A 22239-nucleotide genomic window follows, 5' to 3' on the forward strand; every position below is an offset into this window, starting at 1 on the left:
GTTTCGAACCGAGTTAATTAATAATACGGTTGTTATTTTGATTAGGTTTAGTACGATTGCAAAACTGGACTATTGAAATATCTAAAAATATACTTCTTTGTGATTGATATTTAAATAATGAATTTTTTTTTACCAAGGCAAGAAATAGTTTCTTAATCTCCGTTGACCGTTGATAACCCCTGTGTTGAAATTAATTTACCGATACATTGATACTCTTCTTCTACACAAATTCCCCTCTTTATTAAATTGAAAATTATATTTAATTAAATAATACCAGTTGATTTATGGGATTTAAGTATAAATACAATTAATTTTTAGCCTTGAACCTTTTAACTTTTAAAAGCAAAGTTTTATTGAATACATATATTTTATTGAGTCGACAAGGGTTTTAAATATTTTTACATATTAGTTAGTCATTAGTTTACGATATATCATATTTATTTTTTTAAATAAGATCAATTAGATTTTTTGTTATTTCGGCAGATATCTTCATTCAAATGTTTTTATGGAGGCATTTGGTCTGCTAAATCACCATTTTCACTATAATTTAATAATGCTTAGGATATGAAGTTCAGTTATTAAATAAGGGGGCTTAATTGATATCTAGACGCTAACGTTTCCTATTCATTGCTTTGCTCTGTTTTTTCGTTACTAATGGAACTTTGAAATAACATCTAATAAATAGATTCATAAATTTATTTTTGTTGTTGCCACTGTCGTAATTTTACAATAAATTGAAAGAGGTAGAGTCGGAGAACAAATTTATTATATTTATTTATTTAAAATAAATTTATTTATATTATCTGGTCTTGCCGTCTATATGAACATCATATATATTTTAAATCTGGAGATTTCCTCCTGTAGTTTCCCCCGGTGATGAACTTATAATTCGACCGACCATCTTGGTTTGCCTTCCTGGAGTTGGTCTGCCAGGAACGCTTAGTCTTTACGCCAAGTACAACAAGAAATAAAGAATTGGCTTGAGACAGGAGCAATAAAGAAATAAAAAGTAGAGAGAAGAGAGTTGTACGGAAAGATGTACTAAAATTGATACATTTCATCTAGCTAAATCTAGATTCGTTGCTCTAAATTGTCCCATTTTTTTTGGTTTGGTAATTTTCTTTCATTTCTACCTCCCTGTGTTTGCTGTTTTGGTCTGACGTTCCACAAACAAAAAGTAATGAATGGGGACTGAGACGACTGATCCAGTGAGGATAGGCGGATCAAAATGGTTCAGCTCAAATTTCATATATCTTTCAGCTTTGCAGTCTTTATAATTTTTCATAATACCCAACATAAGTAAATAAACGTAATATAAATTTTACGTAATTTTATGTCGAGGTTTTCTATCACATTCTCATATTTTTCACACAACTTATCTATAAAGAATATTATTTAGTTTATCGCTTAGTTTAGTGTGATAAATTGAACAGATAAACCGCTGACAAATATTGGGTCTGTTTTGGGATAATAAGAAAAAAGGAAAGTTTAGCCGGTTCTGTTTTTCGGGAACAAACATTTGATGAAATTGATCCAATCAAAGTCGTTATATATCCAAACGACAATTGTACCAGATTAAACACGTATTAGAGGATTAAGCTTAACAGATTCGCTTCAAATCTTTAGATCGGTTCTATTCTAATTGGTCTATCGATTGGGCAGTAAAGGATTTAGCTCCGGGCCAACAATGGATCGGGATGTGGGTTTAATCAGGCTGGATATGCCAACATCCGTTGAGAAGTTAATATTATTCAATCCTTATATAATTCGCTCTATTGTTTTGGCTTTGATTTGTTTATTATTAGCTGTAATGGATTTAGTGTTTATTTGCTTTGTACCGAGGCTTTCTGTTAATAATTTGCAGTTGAACTTTTTAGTTTATCATGCTGTTACGGAACAGTTGGCCACCGGGTAGCAAAACTTTCACTTTGCCTTTCAATTCTTTTCCTATTTTGGGTTTTAAACTACATCTTTCTTTAATACAAGGTGATGGATAAATCAAACATATTATTGATGGTGGATTTTTGGTCTACGAGTCGGTGACATGCTGAACCGGCACTTGGTAGGTTAATGGGTCCGTCTTCTCTCGTGGGTTTATTGAACTAATTGATTAGTAGTTGGACGACAAATAAGTGACCCTGTGCCGGTACCGCGCAAAAATATATTGAAAACCAGATCTATTTTTGCAAGTAATACGACAAGGATGATAAGTGTTTTTGACAAATTAATTTACACTTGTCATATAACGAAAATGAATGCGTTAATTATAATCGTAAGAGTCAGTTAACATTCCAAGCAAAAGGTCAAATGTTATAAAAGGCAGAAAAAGCTTTTTGTACTGAGATCTTTAAATTGCTTCAGACGATTACACGTGATTTCCTTGTTGAGCCAACCTTTTGATGTTCAAACCCTGTTTTGAAAAAAAATCTAGAAAATATTCTGTTGACTATAAATAAATACTTTGTCCTTTTGATCTTGAAAAACATTCGAAAGGGGATGCTTTTTGCTTTGATTGAATTAGCCCTAGAAAATTATGTAAAAAAACTCGCTCACTTATTAAACAAAATATCAATAAATTTTAACTATATCTCAATTTCGACAACCTTTGATCGTTGAATAATTTTAAATCTGTACTTTAAATTAATTAAAATAATCAAACGGTAATAAACCAGCATTCAAAAGATATAGAAAGCAAATTGAAAAACAGTTTTGCCAAACGGGCTAAACGATGACTCGGAAAATCCTGCAAGGGGTCTAGATAGAGGATGCTAAAAAAAAATATGCTGCGAAGATGAGCAAATCCGGTCATTGAGAGCATGGTCAAAAATGGTTAGTGATGACCCGATTATGAATTGGCCATACCAGGCTAACGCATGGGCGTCTCGTCGTTGCACAGAACAAGGTGTGGTTTGTCAATGAATCTCATAATCAAAACACATCATTTATGGAGCAAAAATTTGATTAAATGCCTGAGGTGCTGCTTATGGTCTCATTTGAAGGCACGATAGCTCAAGTAGTAGAGCAGAGGCGTATTATCGGAAGGTCGTGGGTTCGAAACCCGCTCGTAACACTGACTTTTTTAAATTTTTCGGCAGACGGACCCTCCATGCCGTAAATTTTCTTTAAATTATATATTATGTAATGTTTATAACTTTTTCTTTTTTTGCAATAAAAGTACATTATTATTATTATTATATTATTATTATTATTATTATTATTATTGGTCTCATTTGACGGCTTTCCACACGTGGCTTTTCTCACCTAGAATGAAGTATTTATTAGCACGAATGTTTTAACGAATGGGTGGGTATTTTAGTTAATTTATTTTATATCAATTTTTATACATTTTAGGATATTTATTTTTTAATTAATTATATTTTATTTTATCATTATTATTTTTTGTAACCTGGAGGTGTGGTGTAAGTGGAGTTGTAAATTGTAAGGTGGGTTAAGGTATACAGTGAAATAAAAGTGTAGGCGGTCCCAGAACCTGCCTTTCTGATCTACTGGTGCAATAGGTGACCTTGTTTCTTCAGGTTGAGTCCAGCTTCAATTTGTTACAATCTACGTTTGGGTATTGTCGCTGGATCATACATATTTGGCGCATTAAGTTGTTAATAAGCACGCAATATACCTGCCAATATTAAAGATATTGAATAATAAATAGCGTATAAAGTAGAAAGAACCATGTCAAATCCCTAAAAGGCTACAATAAGTGACCTTCTACCGGTGGCATTTGTTACAATCTAAATTAGGATATGCCTATAAGCGTAGACGGTTTTGCTATGTGGAAACCAGGAATATTAATATAAGACCCATTAAAAATTGGAAAAAAACATTTTATTACACAATCGTTAAAAGCTTCACATCTTCCCTCCTTGGTATATTTCTCGAAATCCCATTACAGTTATTCGATATCTTTGCTATCTATGGCAAGGTGTGTTACTAATAACATCTGTTGTAATAGAATTGATGGTGATGAAAAATCCTGACAAATAAATGTCCGAACGTGTTAAATATGCAACATGATTTGCTTGGCTTTTCAAATTGTTCTAATTTAATTTGTATATTGACGCTAAATATGACTTTAATGAACGGAAGTGGAGAATAATTGATTTTTAATATATGTCGGTTAAAAATGAACTTGTAAAAATCGCTAAAAAATGTAATAGATGAGCTTTCCTTCTCCTTTGCCCAACTAGGATTTGTCTCCTGAAGCGTTTTGCTTTAAGACCTTAAGAAGTTGAAGAATAAAAGTTGTATTATTTAAAAACTGCTATTATACTTTTTTCTTCGTAAATTTCTTGAATATTACAGGTATCTTTTCTTCGGATCTGTAGGTGTTCGTTAGCGGTCTCTAGTTGCTCAATAAAGGTGTTCCTCGGGTTTGTTTTCACCAAGACCAGTTGGCTAGATTCGGAAGCTTCCAAGACTTGTCGAATCTTTGGTCATGACGTTTAAAGGAAGTGCCCACGGTGCTGATAGGGGCTCCCATGGACAAAAGGGTCGACAGCTGCTCCGGGGTTCCGACGTTCCACGGCCTCAAGTTCGTAACAACGGGCGAAGTCTCAACGGGGCTTAACGGAAACCATTATCTCGCTCTCGCATTTTCCCCCTGTTCCTTTTTGAAAGCGGAACGACAAAAAACTTATTTGGCGAACCTCAGGGAAAAAGAGCACACTGTGACTGTAGAATTTAGAAATAATTTAAATTGCCGAAATGGGTATTTTATTTTTACAGTGCTATTAAAGAAAACTTTATTTATAGATTTTTTTAAATTCCAAAACCAAACACACTTTCACAAAATCATGGAACTGCTGCATTGCTCTAACCATTATTTAGTCCCGATAATTTTTGAGAATTACAGAATAAATTTTGTCATACGAAGTTCTCTTCAATTAAAAAAAAATCAGTTTGTAACTAGATGTTTTGGATCTAAAATCTTTTTAAGGTGACAACTGTATTTGGAGCAAAATGTTTCAAATATGCTTAACTAAAATTTACAATTTAGGAATGAGAAATTATGACTCATCACAAGGCATCCGAGGAAAGAAATAATCCTTCATAAGTTATACGCATGGCGAAGATCCTTTATTCTACTATTAAAATTTCATTTTATGTATAAAATGTGAAAAACAGCAAGTACATACATGCAGGGCATCCCGTGAACAGGCGTCAATAGTTCAGCAAGTTATGGTACAAGTCAAATTGGACTAAAACGTGTCCCAATCGTACCAAGTCTGATTCTCAATTGTATTCGTGTTTTTCACATTTACCTTTTTCATCTTGAAAATTCACAAGTACAACTTATAATGTGTAACCGTTTATATAAATGAGGTTTAATTATATGTAAATATGTTTTCTCTGTTCTTTGTGCAACCATACGAGACAAAGTTGTTTTCAGTGTGATTAAGCAAGTCAATGTATGTTTATCTTTATATACAGGGTGTCCCGTGAACTGACGTCAATACATCAGCGTTTATCCTACATGTCCAGTTGGTCTAAAAAGTCCCTTATACCCTACGTCTGATTTTCATTTGTATTCGGGATATTTCATTTTGCAGTGTACTTCAGCCTTTAACAACTTTATACGATATCTCGTAAAATTTTAATCCCGTTGTAGAATGAGTATTAAGAACCCGATAAGGCTCGTGGTTTTTTATTGAAACCTTCAACAAAAAGAATAAACTTAGAAAATAAACATTTTCTGCAAAGTTCTTCTTTAAAGTTTATGTAAGATTGTCTCGGTTCTGTAAATACTGAAAATTATGGCGCTTATAGAAAATTTGTACTTTCTAATGAGCAAACATGTGCTTAATTTAAAGGCCAGTTATCACTTGTCACCAATGTACAATTAACGACTAATTGCTAAAATTTTGATTTTTCGTCAACAAACGGTTAAAAAAAACGACTAATAATTAAATGTATTATTAAGCCCTCAGGGTTAAAAGTAAAAAAATCAAATAAATCGTATGGCATTTTCAATGCTACTGTAAATTTAATTATTCCAATAGAAAAAGAGCTACAGTTATAAAATCAAATTAAATTGGGTTTCTATAGCTTTTTCTACAGAAGAATTAATATTTCATTAGGTACGGGGGGCGGTTTATGGAATAAAGTTAAAGGTTGAAGTAAACTGAAAAGTGAAATATCTTGAAAACGATTGGAGAATAATTTCCAATTTGACATGTAGGATCATGTCATATCTGATATATTCACCGGGACATCCTGTATATAAAAATGTTATGGGGCTTCGGTGGTCGTTGGTTTAGACGTTGTCACGGCGGTCATCACTGGAAGGTAAAGGTCCCGGGTTCGAATCCATTCGAATTCGACATACCTATAAATTTTTTTTTTTTTTCAAAACACCGGGACCCCGTGGGTTCTTATAACCCCGTAGTTGAAATACCCTCATTAAAAAAAAACCTCGTCTATTCACTTAATCACATTGAAAACTATCTTATCTCGCACATAGGTAGTACAAAGAACAGAGAACACATAATCACATATTATATATAATTGGACACATTTATATACATGGTTGCACAAATAAGTGTGGATTTTCAATGAAAAAACCAATCCCTTGTTAATTTCTATAATTTGTAGATAAACAGTCATCATGTGTGGGATTGTGAAATATTAAAATCTCTAGATAAATAAAAATGTGTGACATGAGATACATTTTCCAAGGAAACCGATATTTAGACTATATTAACAACGTGATCTAACAATGTTTCAACCTCCCTTTTGCTCGTTAGCATCAAATCCTATTGAATATTTAATCTTACCCAGATTTTGTATAATCATCATTTTTATATTACAAACTTCTCTGGCAACCTTTATCGGTAAATATCAGCTTTTAAAAAGCATTCTGTAAGAGAAAAAAATCAGCGTTATAAACATAAGCAAGTTATGCATCTTAACTGAAAATGTGTCAGACTAGTGACAACGGAATGATTATCATTGATGTTATCTTTATATCCTTTTTATTATCTATTCAAGCCATGCATATTAATTGTACAGTCGTTTCTCCTCGGACAACAAAGTGTTTAATTAATTAAGTTAGATGGAATGCTGTAACAGGCTGCTTGAGAGTGGCAGGGCGTTAACTAACATTTAATCGGAGCCGTCAGCTTATTTTGGCCACCGTTTCTTCCACGGTTAATAATAAATGTTACGATCGATAAGGGAAATTCTACATTATCTTGTCAACTGGGAATAAAATCCTTTTATATATGTAGGAGAAATCAAGGATTAGGGGAGATTAGTAAGGCGGAAAAGTACCATGTTTAGTCTGCTCTTTTATTCATATAGTCAGCCTACTTGGGCCTTTAATAACTCGGGCTAATTTAATCAGTCGTCGAATGTGAAGTACGGTTTAATTACTCATTGGGATTTTGTTGTAGATTGAACAATTGGAAGGAGGCTAATATCGATACTGCCAACTTGGCATCAAATCTTGTTTGATAAAACTGCTTCAGGACTCGTTGAATCTCGAGTATTTGAAAAACGCTTCTCTAAGTAAAATAATTATGTCATTCAGAAAGGGTTACCCTCGAACCACGTATCGCAGACGTCCCTTCAAAAAATATGATATATTACGTTTTAATATGATGATAATGAAAGGAGTCTAGGAAGTGGGAGTTTCTGTTCCCAAGGTCTGCAGCCTTATGTACTTCCTTAGTTTAGTGAAATTAACTCGATTTTTTTAAAGGAGTTCATTGACTGTCGTTGCTACTGTTTCTTTCATTTGGTTTTATTTGTATCCTAGGTCCTCAAAATATATCTTGAAATGGTTTAATTTTTAGCTGAGATTCCAGTGACCGGTAAGAGGTCTATTACTGTAGAGCTGTAGCAAGTTGTAGGCCACGATTGTTTAACCATGAGATTACGTTATCTGGCAACTCTAGAGTTCGACCTTTTATTTTGTGTTGACCCATTCTGAGATGGATGAGTCTACGATCTTGTCATCGCAATTACAGGTTACAGATGATATGGTTCTTCCTCCTCATTGCTTCACTTACAAATGAAGTCATGTTGTGTATATGTTTTCTCAGATGCCAATGTCTTGATTGCTTAGTTTAGCTTTTTTAAGCTTACTGTGACTATCACCTCTAGAGGTTTATCCAATTCTCCTTTTCCTACATTGGATCCATTCTGTGATGAAGCATACTATATTTGTTTTTGTTATCCCAAGAACAGGTGCAGGACCTATATAATGGTCTTGCAGATCCTCCTCTGGCCGATAACTGCTTTTTCGTCACCCAAAATTCCCTTGAGTCTTGGTACCCAAGAAATCATCAGGTTGTTGTCTATCCCCAGGTTTTGAAGATTTTGGATTCATTCACTGACTAATTTCGATCTGATTGTTTTATAATGCTTTAATAGCTGTTTGATCTCCAATCTTGTGAAGATTTTGGTCAGATTTTCCAAGGCTCGAGTGTGCATTTCAGTTTGAAAGACGTGATATAATTCCGTAATGAGTTAAATTGATCAGGTTTTGAGCTTGTACAAAAAAGCCTGATCCGGTTCCTTCATTTGTTTCGGAGCCATCTATATCTGATGTCCATCTGATTTCTATTTCTTCTTTGTTGGCTGTTGAGACATTATAGGCTGTTGTAAACAGTGTTTCCGGAATCACGTAGTCACTGCTCATTTCTATGAATGGTTGTCTGATTTTATTAATTATTGTTGTTTGCCCAATGTATTTAGTTACCACTTTGATTGTTTTTGGAGAGTAAAAGATCTTTTTCTCACTTCTCCTCGTGTAAATATTTGTTATGGCGGTAGGTTTAGAAATACTTCTAGTGCAATTGACTGGGTTGTTTTCATTGCACCTGTGGTACATAGGTTTGCCAGTATTTTGTTTGCTGCCTAATGTTTGGTTAGCTTGATTTTGCTGAGCTTTGGTCCACCGGATTAGTGGCCATTGTCTGTTTCAGTCCCCAAGATGAACTCGTTAGGTGTCGCAGACGAGAGGTCAAACTCCTTTACAATACTTTGTTCATACCTATTAAAACGTCATGGGCTCTGCTGGGATTCGAACCCAGAACCGCTAGCGAGGGAAATACGAATCGGACAACCTAAACATTCTGCCACATCAAACCCTCAAATGTTTAGCCCTTCAGTGGACGAATATTGTTATTTAAGGCATCAGTATTAATTTCTGTTGGCAACGTTCATATTTCACAGTCAATTTGAATATCTAATAATGATCAGACTTTATTTTTTTATTAGTTTGATCTATTCTTAACGACAGTCCAAAGATTCGGTTTTCTTTAAATAATAATTTTATTTTTGGTTTTTTAGAAGTTGGTTAATGGTTCAATTGTATTTCTATTGGCACTATCATTGGTTAGCTTTTTCACAATTGTTTTTATTTACAATTTATTGCTTCAATACAATCCTTCCCGATTTATAAAACACAGGCCATTAGAGTAATAGTAAGTCCGATTTATGGCTATGTTGACGTCATTGTTGATTATTTTTTCTTTACTTGTTGACTCTTTCCTCCGTTTGATATTTCGAGAATGTGATTCATTTCGAAATCGTTCGAGTCCAGAAAAGGATTCTGCCGTTTCAGCTACGAGCCTAATAAATCAACACGCCACTATTGTTAAATCGAATTGTTTTATTTTATTACAATAAATAAATAAATTACGAGGGGAGGAAAAGGGGGCCCGGGAACGTTCGCCATCTGTGTGTAGGGTTATTGAAAATGACAGGTGACAAGTACAAGGGAAACGTCCCATTGAACCCTCTCTGAAAATCACAACCTGCTCTTTCTGTATAAATAGGCGGATTTTGATCAGATTTTGACTTTAGGGGGCATTGACGATCGACATGTTTTATGCTCAGCCGCAAAAAGTTCACTCATTGGCGATAATAAAATGAAAAATCCAACCTGGTGGACAAATCAATGGATCTACTGCTGAGTTTTTCGTTGAAAATGTAGTTTCTTTACGTAGAACATTTATAATTAATATAAACAAGAAATGCTCTATTATATTTTAGTATAATATAAACTGCTTATAAATTAAGGACCACTTACGAAAATTCAGGAACTACACGTTTTTTCTCGAGCTGTTATCTCATACTTCACAGCGACCTCAATGACTAGTTTTTCCGACTCATTGAAGACAATTTTCGAATATTTACCTATTCATGATAGTGTCCCTCAGTGTAGCCTTCTCGCCCCCATACTTTTCCAGGTGTTCATAGATGACATCCCACCCCATCCTCAAACCACCATACTGACATCGATCCTCTCAACATCACCGATCTTTTTTCAGTCGAACCCTTCAACACCTCCGAGAGTCTTAGTATGAAAAGATGGTCATAGATGTGATTCTCCTGCCTATTACTTCGATATTATCCTATTCCCAACGACCGAAGGTGCGGTACTTAGGTCATCAGAAGTTACGACACAATACAGGGCTCTTTCAATTTCTTGGATTTTCTTCTTACAAATAAAACGCTGCTTTACAGAAAACCTTGGTTCAGCCAAAGATCCAATATCCGCTGCATCCATTGTACGTAACGAAACTAACTATGCCGATCTAACATTCATTCTGCCCGAGATGTATCCCGCTCTCGTTAACAGAAGTTTCATATATCCTCCCAATCAAAATTAATCTTCAAATATAGACTAATCCCAACGACTCCTTCAGCCCATCCTCGCCATTAAAAGAGACGATGACTGCATGATCCTATCCAGTGACGGTCATAGTGATATGTCTTAATTGAATAGACAACATTGTAGTATCATTAAAATACTGCTAATGGTTAGTTTCGCTCAAATTTAAATAAAATTATTATTGTTTTAAAGCATTGCTTTTATTGGATTGTTAAACTTTATTATTCGATTTTAAACTTCTTTAGTAGGGTGTTGGGCCTCCTGTATTCGAGCGATATTTCATACTTCTTATATGGTTCAGATGGGGCAAATAAGCCTATTCCTCTGTTCAAGCATATGCATGTTCACATAATAGAATTCATGTCGAGGGAACAAGCGGGCCAGTTCATGCGCGTGATTTCTTGTTAGCGTTTAACCACCGTTGCTCCATGAGGTCAAAAATCAATAAGAATGAAGTTTTCTTCTATTTCTTGGGTCTAAATCTTCATGACAATATCTAGGTATTCTCCGCTCAGACAATTTTGTGTTCTAGCGTTAAATGGGTTTTCTCTCCCAACATCCTAAAATGTCAACCTTGATGAAAGAGAACAGATTTCGAGCCGTTGGTGAATAAACGACGGGACACACGCTGTTTTATTTAATCTCGTTTAAGACAACTCTTTGCTGACCTTCTCAGTCCGACTTCATGTTTCTGTTTGAGCTGTTAAACCATGTGGATTTGTAAATATCGATCGTTGAATCGTAGGTTTTCAAACTCGTTCTCCTCTATGAGCGTATGGAGAAGTACCTGTTTTCAGGTCAGTCCGTGTTTCTTTAGGAGTAGGTTTTCATAAAGAAATTTAAAAAATGGTCTAATGCGCTGGCTAAATGAGTACTGATCAAGAAAGAAGAATATTGATTTCTATCAGAAAGCCTAGATGCAGAGATATAATATTGTAGTCTTTAGTTACCAATTTTTATTTTTTAATTATATGTTTTTTATAATTGTGACGAATTGACTGTGTAGGAAAGATTATTTAGTTCATTCTATTGCCTATTTTAAACAGGCAATTTATTCTTCTTTTATGACTTGGTGAGCAAGTTGAGTTCACATTTTGGCTTTTAGTTGTTCTGTTTGAATTTAAAGGTTTATTTGAGTTCAAAAACCTCTCACTAATTTTTCTGTGTTTGTCTGTATTGCTTGATCTTATTTTATTTATAGGTCGAGGTTGATTTCACACTTGTTACGTTCCACGGTTTAATTACTTTATTAATTTAATTGAATCTTTAAGGCGAATTTTCATTTCTTCGTCATGTGCTTGTTGCAGCTTTTTTCCCTTGCAAATATATTCTCTCATGTACCATAAATCAATCAATCACTTTTCATGGCCAAGCGGACCATATCGTATCGCCAGCCTGGATTTTCTGTCAGATCACATAAAGCCGCATTGTGTCAGTGATCAATTCTTCAATTGAACTCCACGGTTGGAAAAAATTGATTGACATGTCAGAAATTAAAAGATAATAAATTAAAAGAATTAAATAAATGGAACTGAATTGGATAATTAATTTATAATTGATTACGTTTAACCTTTGGAATAAGTATCAAAATATGGGTTGTTCTGGAGGCAGCGTTCACATAAAATTGTATCGAACCGTCCTTCCGTAATAATGCCGAATGGTATCGAAAAGAGGAATCGCCGAAGTGGCCCAATCCCGTGCTGTCAGATAGCCTTCTAAGGATAAAAGTCAGATAGCACTCTCCGGGAAAAGTTTTTCCACTGTTTTCCTCCTCATCAGCTTTTCGGCCGTGCTTATCGTTCAGACTTTTCCTGTTGAATATTTATCCGATACTGTTTTATAAGACATACCAACAAATATGCTCCGAACTTGTTAAACTGACGACTAGTTTTCGTGGGAAAGAAAAAGTTCTGGGGCTTAATAGCCGGGTGTCATCAGTTTGAATGCATAGTCAATTGAGTGAGGGCGGCCACCCTAGCCGGTCGGATTGGATAACCCGGACTAATTATCATGGTTGGGTTCTGCTCTGCAGCAGTCCAGAATCTAATTCCGTGCGGTCGCCCGTCTAGAAAGTGACGGACCGTTTAAGTTCAAGGATCGATTCAAAGCTTTGCTTAACCTCTTTAAGCTCCCTTAATTAAATTGCCCTACTAATAACTTATTCGATAAAACGACCTGGGCTAAAGTTCGATCACTCTTGCACTGTAATTAACATATTTAACAGATTAATGGCTGTTATCTCGGGACGGAAGTTTTTAAAGCTCGAGAAAAAACCCACAATGGACGGTGAAAAAACAAAAACGTAATTATCATAAAGTAATTTATCAGTTTATTGTTTTTATGCTATAGACTTTAGCAAACCCGTCTATTCAGTAACATTCTTTAACTCTGAATTTTACTTTCCTTGATAAATCTATGTTTGATGGAGGTAATATTTTTTCACCTCCTGGCTATTATATGTCCTTGCTGCTGTATTTATACCCGTCGGCCATTAAAGGCGATGATTGGTGTCTAACCATAGATTAACAATTACCTTGAAGAATGCAGTCAGCCTGCAATTTTTCTTCGGTTTTGATTCGAAATTCTACCCGCATTGATCGTTCCAAAGAAAAAAGGCAGGTGGTATGTTAAACCGAGAAAAAAGTGTGCTGATCCAATACCGTCTTCGAAAGAAAGATGACATCTAGTTGGCGTGATGATTATTATTTATTATTTTGACTTGATTTTATTTTTGAACGATGCAGTCACGTATGGAATGTGCATTAATTTATCATCCTTGTAATTTTATTTATTTATTTTTATTACTACTACCTGTATTAATACATCTTGTAATTTGAGGTTATGTACATATTTACATTATACACTGTCTAGTCTTGAGGGGAATCGCCAACCATTGTTGGTCTCCCATCATCCTTGTAATAACATTTTTGTAATATTTACTGGCAAACAGCGAGAATATGCGGGTCAAACTCTCATATAGGCATTATGCTGGCCACAAGTCCTTCTGCACCTCGATCTGAGTAGACCTATTGCGCTCCTCTATTTTTGCAACTCACTGTGCTAAAGCTCAATTCTCATATCGGGTGGCATTCCTACGCTCTCTGTATATGGAGACAAGGATTTACACCCTTCAATTAGGTGTGACACAGCGAACAACCTTTCTCTGCTAGCCGGACAAATACGGCGGCTTTGGCACAAAAGTAATTCCATGTGTCCCTTCTACTTTATTGTTAAATTCGTTTTTCTTTTTAGTTTCCTTTCTTCCATTTATATTCTCAGGAATCCGCCAGAAAATAGGGGAGGGTTTTTAATAAAAAGTCACAGTATAGTCCTTTTTGACATAACGGCGAGGTAACGGTTCTGGGTTCGATTCCAGGCATACCTTTTGGAATGTTAATTTACATAAATGGGCATGGTCAATCGCACGACACGATTAGACATACATTAGCAAATTTAATTTTTTATTATTTATATTTTAATGTAATATTATTTTATTTACACATGAATAATTTTTCTTTTGTTTAATTACAGGTACGTACGATTGCTCTTGATAATTACTACTCACGATTCCAGGTATTTTTATTTAATAATTGAACATTTTTGAGTCTTGCTATGTGGTTCCTCTTGCTATCAGATGTAGCTATTACCGAAAGTGGGGACATAATCTTGTTATTCTGGCTGACGTGACTCGTGTCACACGGTGTTATTAATGTTACTAACTGTTCTGGTAGAAAATTGAGGAGATGGAAGGTTTCTTGTCATCCACTCTTCGAAGCCTGTTGTATTTACGGATTGATATATACATAATTTTACTAGCTTTTACCCGCGATTTCGCCCACGCTCTGTTTTAATTGAACCTTTCTACTGCCGTGCTAGTATTCTAATATAATGACTCGTTTCTCAAATTTTTTTCAACTTCAGTTCACTTCGGTCTATACATGGTAAAAAATTGTCCATATGATCTCCTGGGTTGGGGGTGGAATTTCAAAAAAATTCTTTCTTAGTAGCTATCATTGTCGAAATTTCAGCCCTTTAGATCCAGCGGTTTGGTCTGTGAGTTGTCTGTCAGTCAGTCACGGAACTGTTTTGTATATAAAGATTATTTTACAACCCGGGTTTTCCTTTCGTTTGGTGTACGCCTGTTGGGGAAAAGCTCCCAAATTGATTTATATTTATCGATTTTATATCTCGCGTGATGTTAATCTTTGCGTTAGAGTAATACTACACTGACTTATTTATGCTAAGGCGGTGTCTGCCGACTTATTAATGCGCTTATCAATTGAAAAAGAATGACCGATGTTATTATGCATTCATGTTGTAATGGAAAGCTGGTTATTAAATACAAACAAGGCCAAATAACGTTGTTTAGGATTTCCTGTTAAATTTAAGCCTTACCCACCTCGTTTTAAATGCTTTAAGACCTTTTGAAAAATTAATCTGTGTAAAAGCTGTTACTCGTGGACTGTAGTCAGAAGCGAATCTTCCCTAGGCCAGGCCTTATGCGCATTTTAACTGGCAAATCGCTTCTAATAAATATATACAAAAAATGTCTACTCTTATATTTATTTTCGATTTTCGACAATAAAACATCTCGAAAGGATAAACTACTCAGCACGATTTTCTTTGTTAAAACACTTTTTTCATTAATTTCTGGTTGCTAAACACGAATATGAACGAGATTTTCTTTCGACACGCACAGTTTTGCGAGCAAATTAGACCAATTCATATACCTTAAAAATTTTGCTTCACCTATCGCGCTACTATTAATTTTAAATACCCCCTTTATTATTTCCATATCCTGTTACTTATTTAACAGACAGCTGCTCTAAACTAAAGCACAAAGTACTTAAACAATTAAGCCAAAAGACGCATCCCACAAGGGTACATTCTTGGTCCCATCCTGTGTACCATTTACTGCTGAATTTTCTATTAATCCTAACATTACCACTCATCCGGTTGTTGCGGTAATTTTAACCCCCAACCTAAGCAAAGCAACGAGTACATAGACATAGGCCAATAGAAGCCGGAGTCCGACAAGATTTCTTGGGTCCAGCCTGAATACCATACACTAATGATTTTTCTATTCATTCCACCTATACGTTGATATCGCAACTTTCTCTTATAGCCCGAATCCTATCCAAGCAACCTCTAACATCCAAGAACATCTTGAGCTTATCAGTGACGGGTCCAAAACGTGGAGGAAATGACCGCATGAGGAAAAGCCAGGTCTTGCCCTCCACTTATATCGAATTCCATTCAAGGAAATATTTGCGACTATACCTAGACAGCAGGCTGGCGTAGAACCACACAAGACTTAAGACCTTTGGACTAATATAATACCACAATTTGACGGTCAAACTCAACTTACTCTATATAAGACATTACCTCCACTTGGAACTGTAGGGTTCCACCAAACCATCAAATATCCAGCGCATCCAATCCTAGTCAAAAGACCTCGGACTAATTATTAAATCTCTTTATTACTTAACAAACAATTTAATCAGAACCCATTTCCAAAAGTTACCCACCAAGTTTTAAATCAACCCTAGTGACCAAGCATTTTCTGCACTTTTTCATCCCGAGAACCCCACACGTCGCCTTAAACGACAATGGTCTCCACCTCCATTGAGCACTAGCGTTGACTGGTTTCTTCTCTTAACTTGCAACGGGAGAAAACAAACATTCACACATATTTATCACAGAATTTTGCTAAAATATCATAATTTATAATCTGATTTACTCTCTTTAGATTTAAAGAGTATTTTGTGAGTATTTCTAAGCGATTAAGACTTAAATCGATCTTTATTAAAGTGATGATATTTTCATTTAAAGTACGTATTGGGTTGTCCGGAAAATAATGCAGGATTTTGGTATTAAACAAAAAAAAAGAAACTAGTTACTTTAAAGCAATGTTCTTTAATCAAAATAATTTCCCATACTCTCAATACATTTCTCCCAACGTGTTGGTAACTTATTAATTCCGTCTGAGTAGAATTCAGAATTTTTAGAATTGATAAAGTCAATAAATGCATTTTCCAGTTCCGTTTGATTTTTGAATATTATGTGTTGTAAGTAGTGGTCCAGGTGTCTAAAAAAATGGTAGTCAGTAGGCGAGAGGTCCGGAGAGTAGGGTGGGTGAGGCAAAGTTTCATAGCCAAGCTCCAATAATTTTTGTGACGTTACACGTGACACATGTGGTCGAGCGTTGTCATGCAACAAAATGGGCCCTTTCCGATTGACCAAAGAGGGCTTCATTACTGCCAATTTCTGATGCATGGTATTAATTTGGTTACAGTATGATTCAGCATTGATGGTTTCGCCAGGATTTAAGAAGCTGTAGTGTATTAAACCAAATGAAGCCCACCATACCGTAACCATTACCTTTTTTTGATGAGTTGGGGGCTTTGGAAAATGTATTGGAGCTTCTCCTTTGTCGAGCCACTGTCCAGAACGTCTAGTGTTATCGTAGAGAATCCACTTTTCGTCACATGTAACAATTCTGGCCAGAAATGGGTCATTTTTGTTTCGACAAAGAAGTGATGCACAAACATCAAAGCGCTGATTTTTTTGGCGATCGTTTAATGAGTGTGGAACCCAATTTTCGAGTTTTTTCACTTTTCCAATCGCCTTGAGGTGGTCAGCGACGGTCGTTTTACTGACTTTGAGTTGCTCTGCAAGTTCTCGAACAGTTGTTTTGGGGTTTTCTTCCACCACTGATCGCAGAACATCATCATTAAGAGAGGAAGGCCTTCCACGACCTTCTTCATCTTCAAGGCTGAAATCTCCCTCCCGAAATTTTTTAAACCACCTTTGCACAGTGCACTCATTAACACAACCCTCGCCCCAGACTTGGTTAATGTTTCTAGCCGTTTGGGCTCCGCTTCGGCCGAGTTTAAACTCGTAAAAGAAAATCGTACGAAATTCTCGCTTTGACATTATAAGGATGACTGAATTATTTCCAAGTAGCGGAATGCTACAGAGGTAAACAAACAATATCATTTGGAAGAGGATTAATAAGTGTTGACATTCATACAAATGAGTAATCCTGTAAACGTAAACAGAATATTTTATATAGATTTTTTTTAATGAAAACTTAAAATCCTGCATTATTTTCCGGACAACCCGATAATAAGAGTAATTATTGGTTAAAGTTGTATCGAATGTATCATCTGAAAAAAAATCAATTTATATCTCCTAATATCTCAGGCCTGTGTGAAATCCATGTCGAGAAGAAACAATTTTTATAATTGACCTCTACGATTAAGAGGATAGCATTAATTTAAATGTAATTTTGTAAGAGGAGTAGTTTTATTTTTGAATCTATTACAATTTATTTGGATATTTTACCTTGTCTCAACGACAGCTCTCTGACGCAGATACAGAAAGTCCAATTGACAAAGATCGGTTACGCAACGATACCCAGCGGGGGCAGAAAGGAAAAATCATAATCAAAAAACCATAATTGTTAATTGGTGACACAACTCCCTGGAATAATTTAGGGGAGTCGATGAACTGATGGCCTGTTTTAGCTGTTTCTGTTTCTTTTTACACCGAATGATAAATTTTGACGGTTGATCAGTACGATGCGGTTTTGATGGGTTTAGTTCACCGGTGAAAGTTATGATTTCTCTTGTGTGAACACTTATTTATATTTGATTGTATTTTTTGACAACGCTTTCATGTCTCGCGAAGATAATGTTTGAAGATAAAGACGTCAACAAAACTGGCTCATATTTTGCATAACAATTTAAAAGCTTGTTTAAATTGTTCAAAGCTTCTTGTTGAAACGGACTTTTTTAAAATTCAAATCTTCTTTTTAAGATGCTAAAAGGAATTTTTAATTACGTTAAAATCGGACTTAACTTTGTAGGGGGATGGCGAAGTTTGGCAACGTCATTATCCTAGCGTTTGGGAACAAGTCCTTGAAATGTTGTTATCGCATTGTTCCCAATTGTTGGCACAGGCAATTTCCACCTTGCCCGGCGCAATTCCCCATTATTGAAGTGTAATGTGAACTAGAGGAATAATTTTAACGATAAACTTTGGCAAGCGTTACGCCTTTTGACTCCGCCCGTTATGCCGACGGCTAATAAGCTTTGGTGAAACGGAAGAAAACGGTCCCATAAAGTTTTAGTGCCGTGGTTTCTGGTTTTTTCCCCTCCATTGGGTTCGTGCAAGTATCCGGGAGATTATGGAGTCCCGACGGGAAGGCGAGAGACAAAGAATTCCTTATCCTTTTATTCCGTCTAAATCAATCCGTTCAGTTCGCCTCTCAATCCTTGCCTCGGATGAATTTAAAATCAGATACTAATAACAAATGTCAACAAGTCCATCAGAATGTCAACGTTGATTGCGAAGGCGCAGTAATTAACAAAATCAACACCGAACCCGTCGTTTGAGCGACTTATTCATCCATTTTAATGAAATGTTTAAATCATTTTCAAGACTTAACGTATGAAACGTAAATTGGCGATATTTCTCCTAGGTATTTTCAATCTTAATTAGTTCATTTGACTTTTAAACGGTCGTAATTAGAACATTTCATCCATATATATAAAAGTGAATGTTATTATGTGTGTTAATTGTAAAAACGAAAACTACTCAACCGATTTCGATTCTTTCACACTTTGTTTTTATTAGTACCGGGCGGGTTTAAAGACAATAAAATAGACATATAACAAATAATGGGCATCAGGATATACAAAAAAGAGAACACGTTTTATTATCCCCCTGGCAACGTCGAGTTATAAAGCTAGTTTTATATAAATATGAAAGTCGAACAACTTAATCTGAATCGGCATTGGGTCTTCACTCGCGGGCTTTGTCGAACTACTTAAAATACTTTCGACATCGCCGCCATCTTCAGTGAGGAACAACACCCATCGTTAACATATGAAGAAGTTACAATACATAGTAATGTTACACTCTCTCCTACTTTGATTTTGTGAAGTAAAGTGTGCGAAAAGTAACCAATTGAAATTCATTAATTATATTAAATATTTGAGACCGCTGTGTAGTACAGTGCATGTTTATGTTTTTTCCTTCCTTATTATGACAACTTCATAATATCTACGTACTGATTAATACACACACTATCTCCCTTTTGTTTATCTATTTAGACTTCTGTTTTGTTTTCTTTCAATTTATCTCATTTGGTCGGGTTTTTTTCTATTTCATACTGAAATTTTTTCATTTTTATACGAACGTGTACACTGTCTCTCTCTTTCTCTCTCTCTCTCACACACAGAGAGAGAGAGAGAGAGAGAGAGAGAGAGAGTGAGAGAGAACTGACAGATGAAATGATGCGAGGGCACTAATAAACGGGGGTTTTAGTATTCGCTAAGCACTGCAGCCTTTTGGCTTATTGTACTTCTGCTGTATTCAAATGACTCGACCTTTTTTAAAAAAAAAAAGAATTCGTAAGGCTGTCATTGCTGATCTCTTGATCCCGGGTCTTCTTGGTACCCTAGGTTGATCTGTTGCTTCGCATTCGATATTCTTTACTGTACACAGTTATGTTTTTTGTGTCCTACTTTCAGATGTTGATATTTATATTTCTTATTTTCTTTTATTGATTTTAATTGTACATACTATTCAGTCTTTTAAAAACTGCACAATTCTTATAGTACTTATAGTTTATTTTTTACATACTTCTTTTTTCTTTGTCTTTTTTCACATCTTAACACATGTTTTGTGTATTATTGTTTTGTTGTTACGTTATTAGTTATTGTGTATTAATATTGTTTATTGTATTGTTGTTTTTTAGCTTATAACAGTTTGATTTTGTGAATGTCATACGTTATACTGCATTATTAAGTATGATTTACTTTAGTGCTGTTTTTTCATTCTTCTTTGATTTCAATACAGAACTTATTCACCTCGAATAACGCTTTACCAGATTGTAAATCGTTATTCTTGAGTTGTTTTAATTGTAACAGAACCAAGGGATAAACGGTAAACAATACTGTCCAGTATCGGTTGAACGTCTTGTGTAAAAACAAAAACAAGCCCACCATCTAAGACGAAGGATGAGTCCCATTCTGCCAAAACAAATAAACATATTCCCTTGAACAAAGGAGTACAATAACAGCCGATGGAGTTTTGTATATACAAATAACTCAGGCTTTTTAAGACACCATATATGTTTGGTCGGTTTTCATAAAATTCCTGGCTTTTCATATTTTCGGTTGGTTTCAATGAAAACAAAGAAAACGCGAAAGGATCGTATGTTTTTTTAATGTTAAATTCAATTAATTTTGGCTTCTTGTGAACAAAACATAAATTTACTTTATAGTTTAACTCTATGGTTTATCTTACAATTAATTAAGGTTTTTAGTTGAGATAAAAAAGTCAGTGTCACGAGCGGGATTCGAACCCACGATCTAGATACGCCGCTGCGCTACCACTTGAGCTATCGTGACCTCGATCCACTCTCGGACACCAACGTCCCATCTCAACCCCACCTTTTGAATTTTCCCTTCTTCGAAGATCGTGGGTTCGAATCCCGCTCGTGACACTGACTTTTTTTATCTCAACTAAAAACCTTAATTAATTGTATGATATTAATTGGTCAATAGTGAATTTAATATGTATGGTTTATCTTTATATTTTTTATGAATTAAAATATAAATTCTATTCTGCGCTGACAGCTTCTTAAAATCTTAAAAGAATGTTTAAGATAAAAATCTTAAAATCAATTGTAGAATGTTACAGCACTGTTACCAGAATCATTTTCAACTACAAAATGCTATCACATTTCCCTCTGAGTCAGTTCTTCTATTTTAAGAAACAGCTTCTTGCCTCTCAACCTATCCATTATGTCATGGGTTCCTTGTTGTCACTCATCCATTATTAAAACTATGGGTTAGATAACGTAATTTATTTCCGATGACATTACTACCATGGCTAGGGTAATAGAGGGTCCAGTGGTGGAGGATTGAACATGCACAAAAAAAAAGTCGACAAGCTGACAAAAAATTGTCCCCTGGGATGGTGTAGATGGTATCCGCTTTGGTCGTAAATACCGGGAGGAAACGATCAATCAGTGAAAGATCACAGAGTCCCTTATTAATGTTTGAATATTTATAATTATTATGATCAGCCTGCTGTTTAAATTAGCAATATTGAGGATTTGCTAGATGTATTCTTACGAAATGAACGAATTGAACTGTTGTTTAATTAAAATTCCTTGAGATTTCTCTTTAAATCAATATAAGGAGTAATTAATCAAGGCTAGAATTAATTAATAATGATAATATGAGAAGTTTAGGGGCCGCCAAAACTGAGGTCATCGCCGACCCTCTGCTTGCTTTTACTTCTTTTTCTGGTCTATCCCGTATTTTTTTTCCTCCTGCAGTCATTTGAGCGTATTTTTCTGTTACTACGTCTCTGCTTTTCTTTGAAAACTAAGTCGATATCCTATTATGCTACTCTCTGGTTAATACCTCAGTATTGTCAAGTACGGAATAGATATAAAACATACAATACATACGCATATATGTACCACCACAAAAATAGAGGTATGGTCACATACACTCTCCCAGAGTATTCGCATTCCTCGGGGATTGAACCAACACATTCCCGCTAATAAATTACTTTTACTT

At 35.2% G+C, this 22239-nt stretch overlaps 1 protein-coding gene across 7 annotated transcripts in view; it reads left to right on the plus strand.

Annotated features, from left to right (window-relative positions):
- LOC106661434 (autism susceptibility gene 2 protein homolog) overlaps positions 1-22239 on the plus strand; it is a 345697-nt gene that overhangs the window by 25136 nt on the left and 298322 nt on the right. The window lies entirely within an intron of this gene.

Source organism: Cimex lectularius, unplaced genomic scaffold (assembly GCF_000648675.2).
Source record: "Cimex lectularius strain Harlan isolate CLEC.00 unplaced genomic scaffold, Clec_2.1 scaffold16, whole genome shotgun sequence".
Lineage (NCBI taxonomy): Eukaryota > Metazoa > Arthropoda > Insecta > Hemiptera > Cimicidae > Cimex > Cimex lectularius.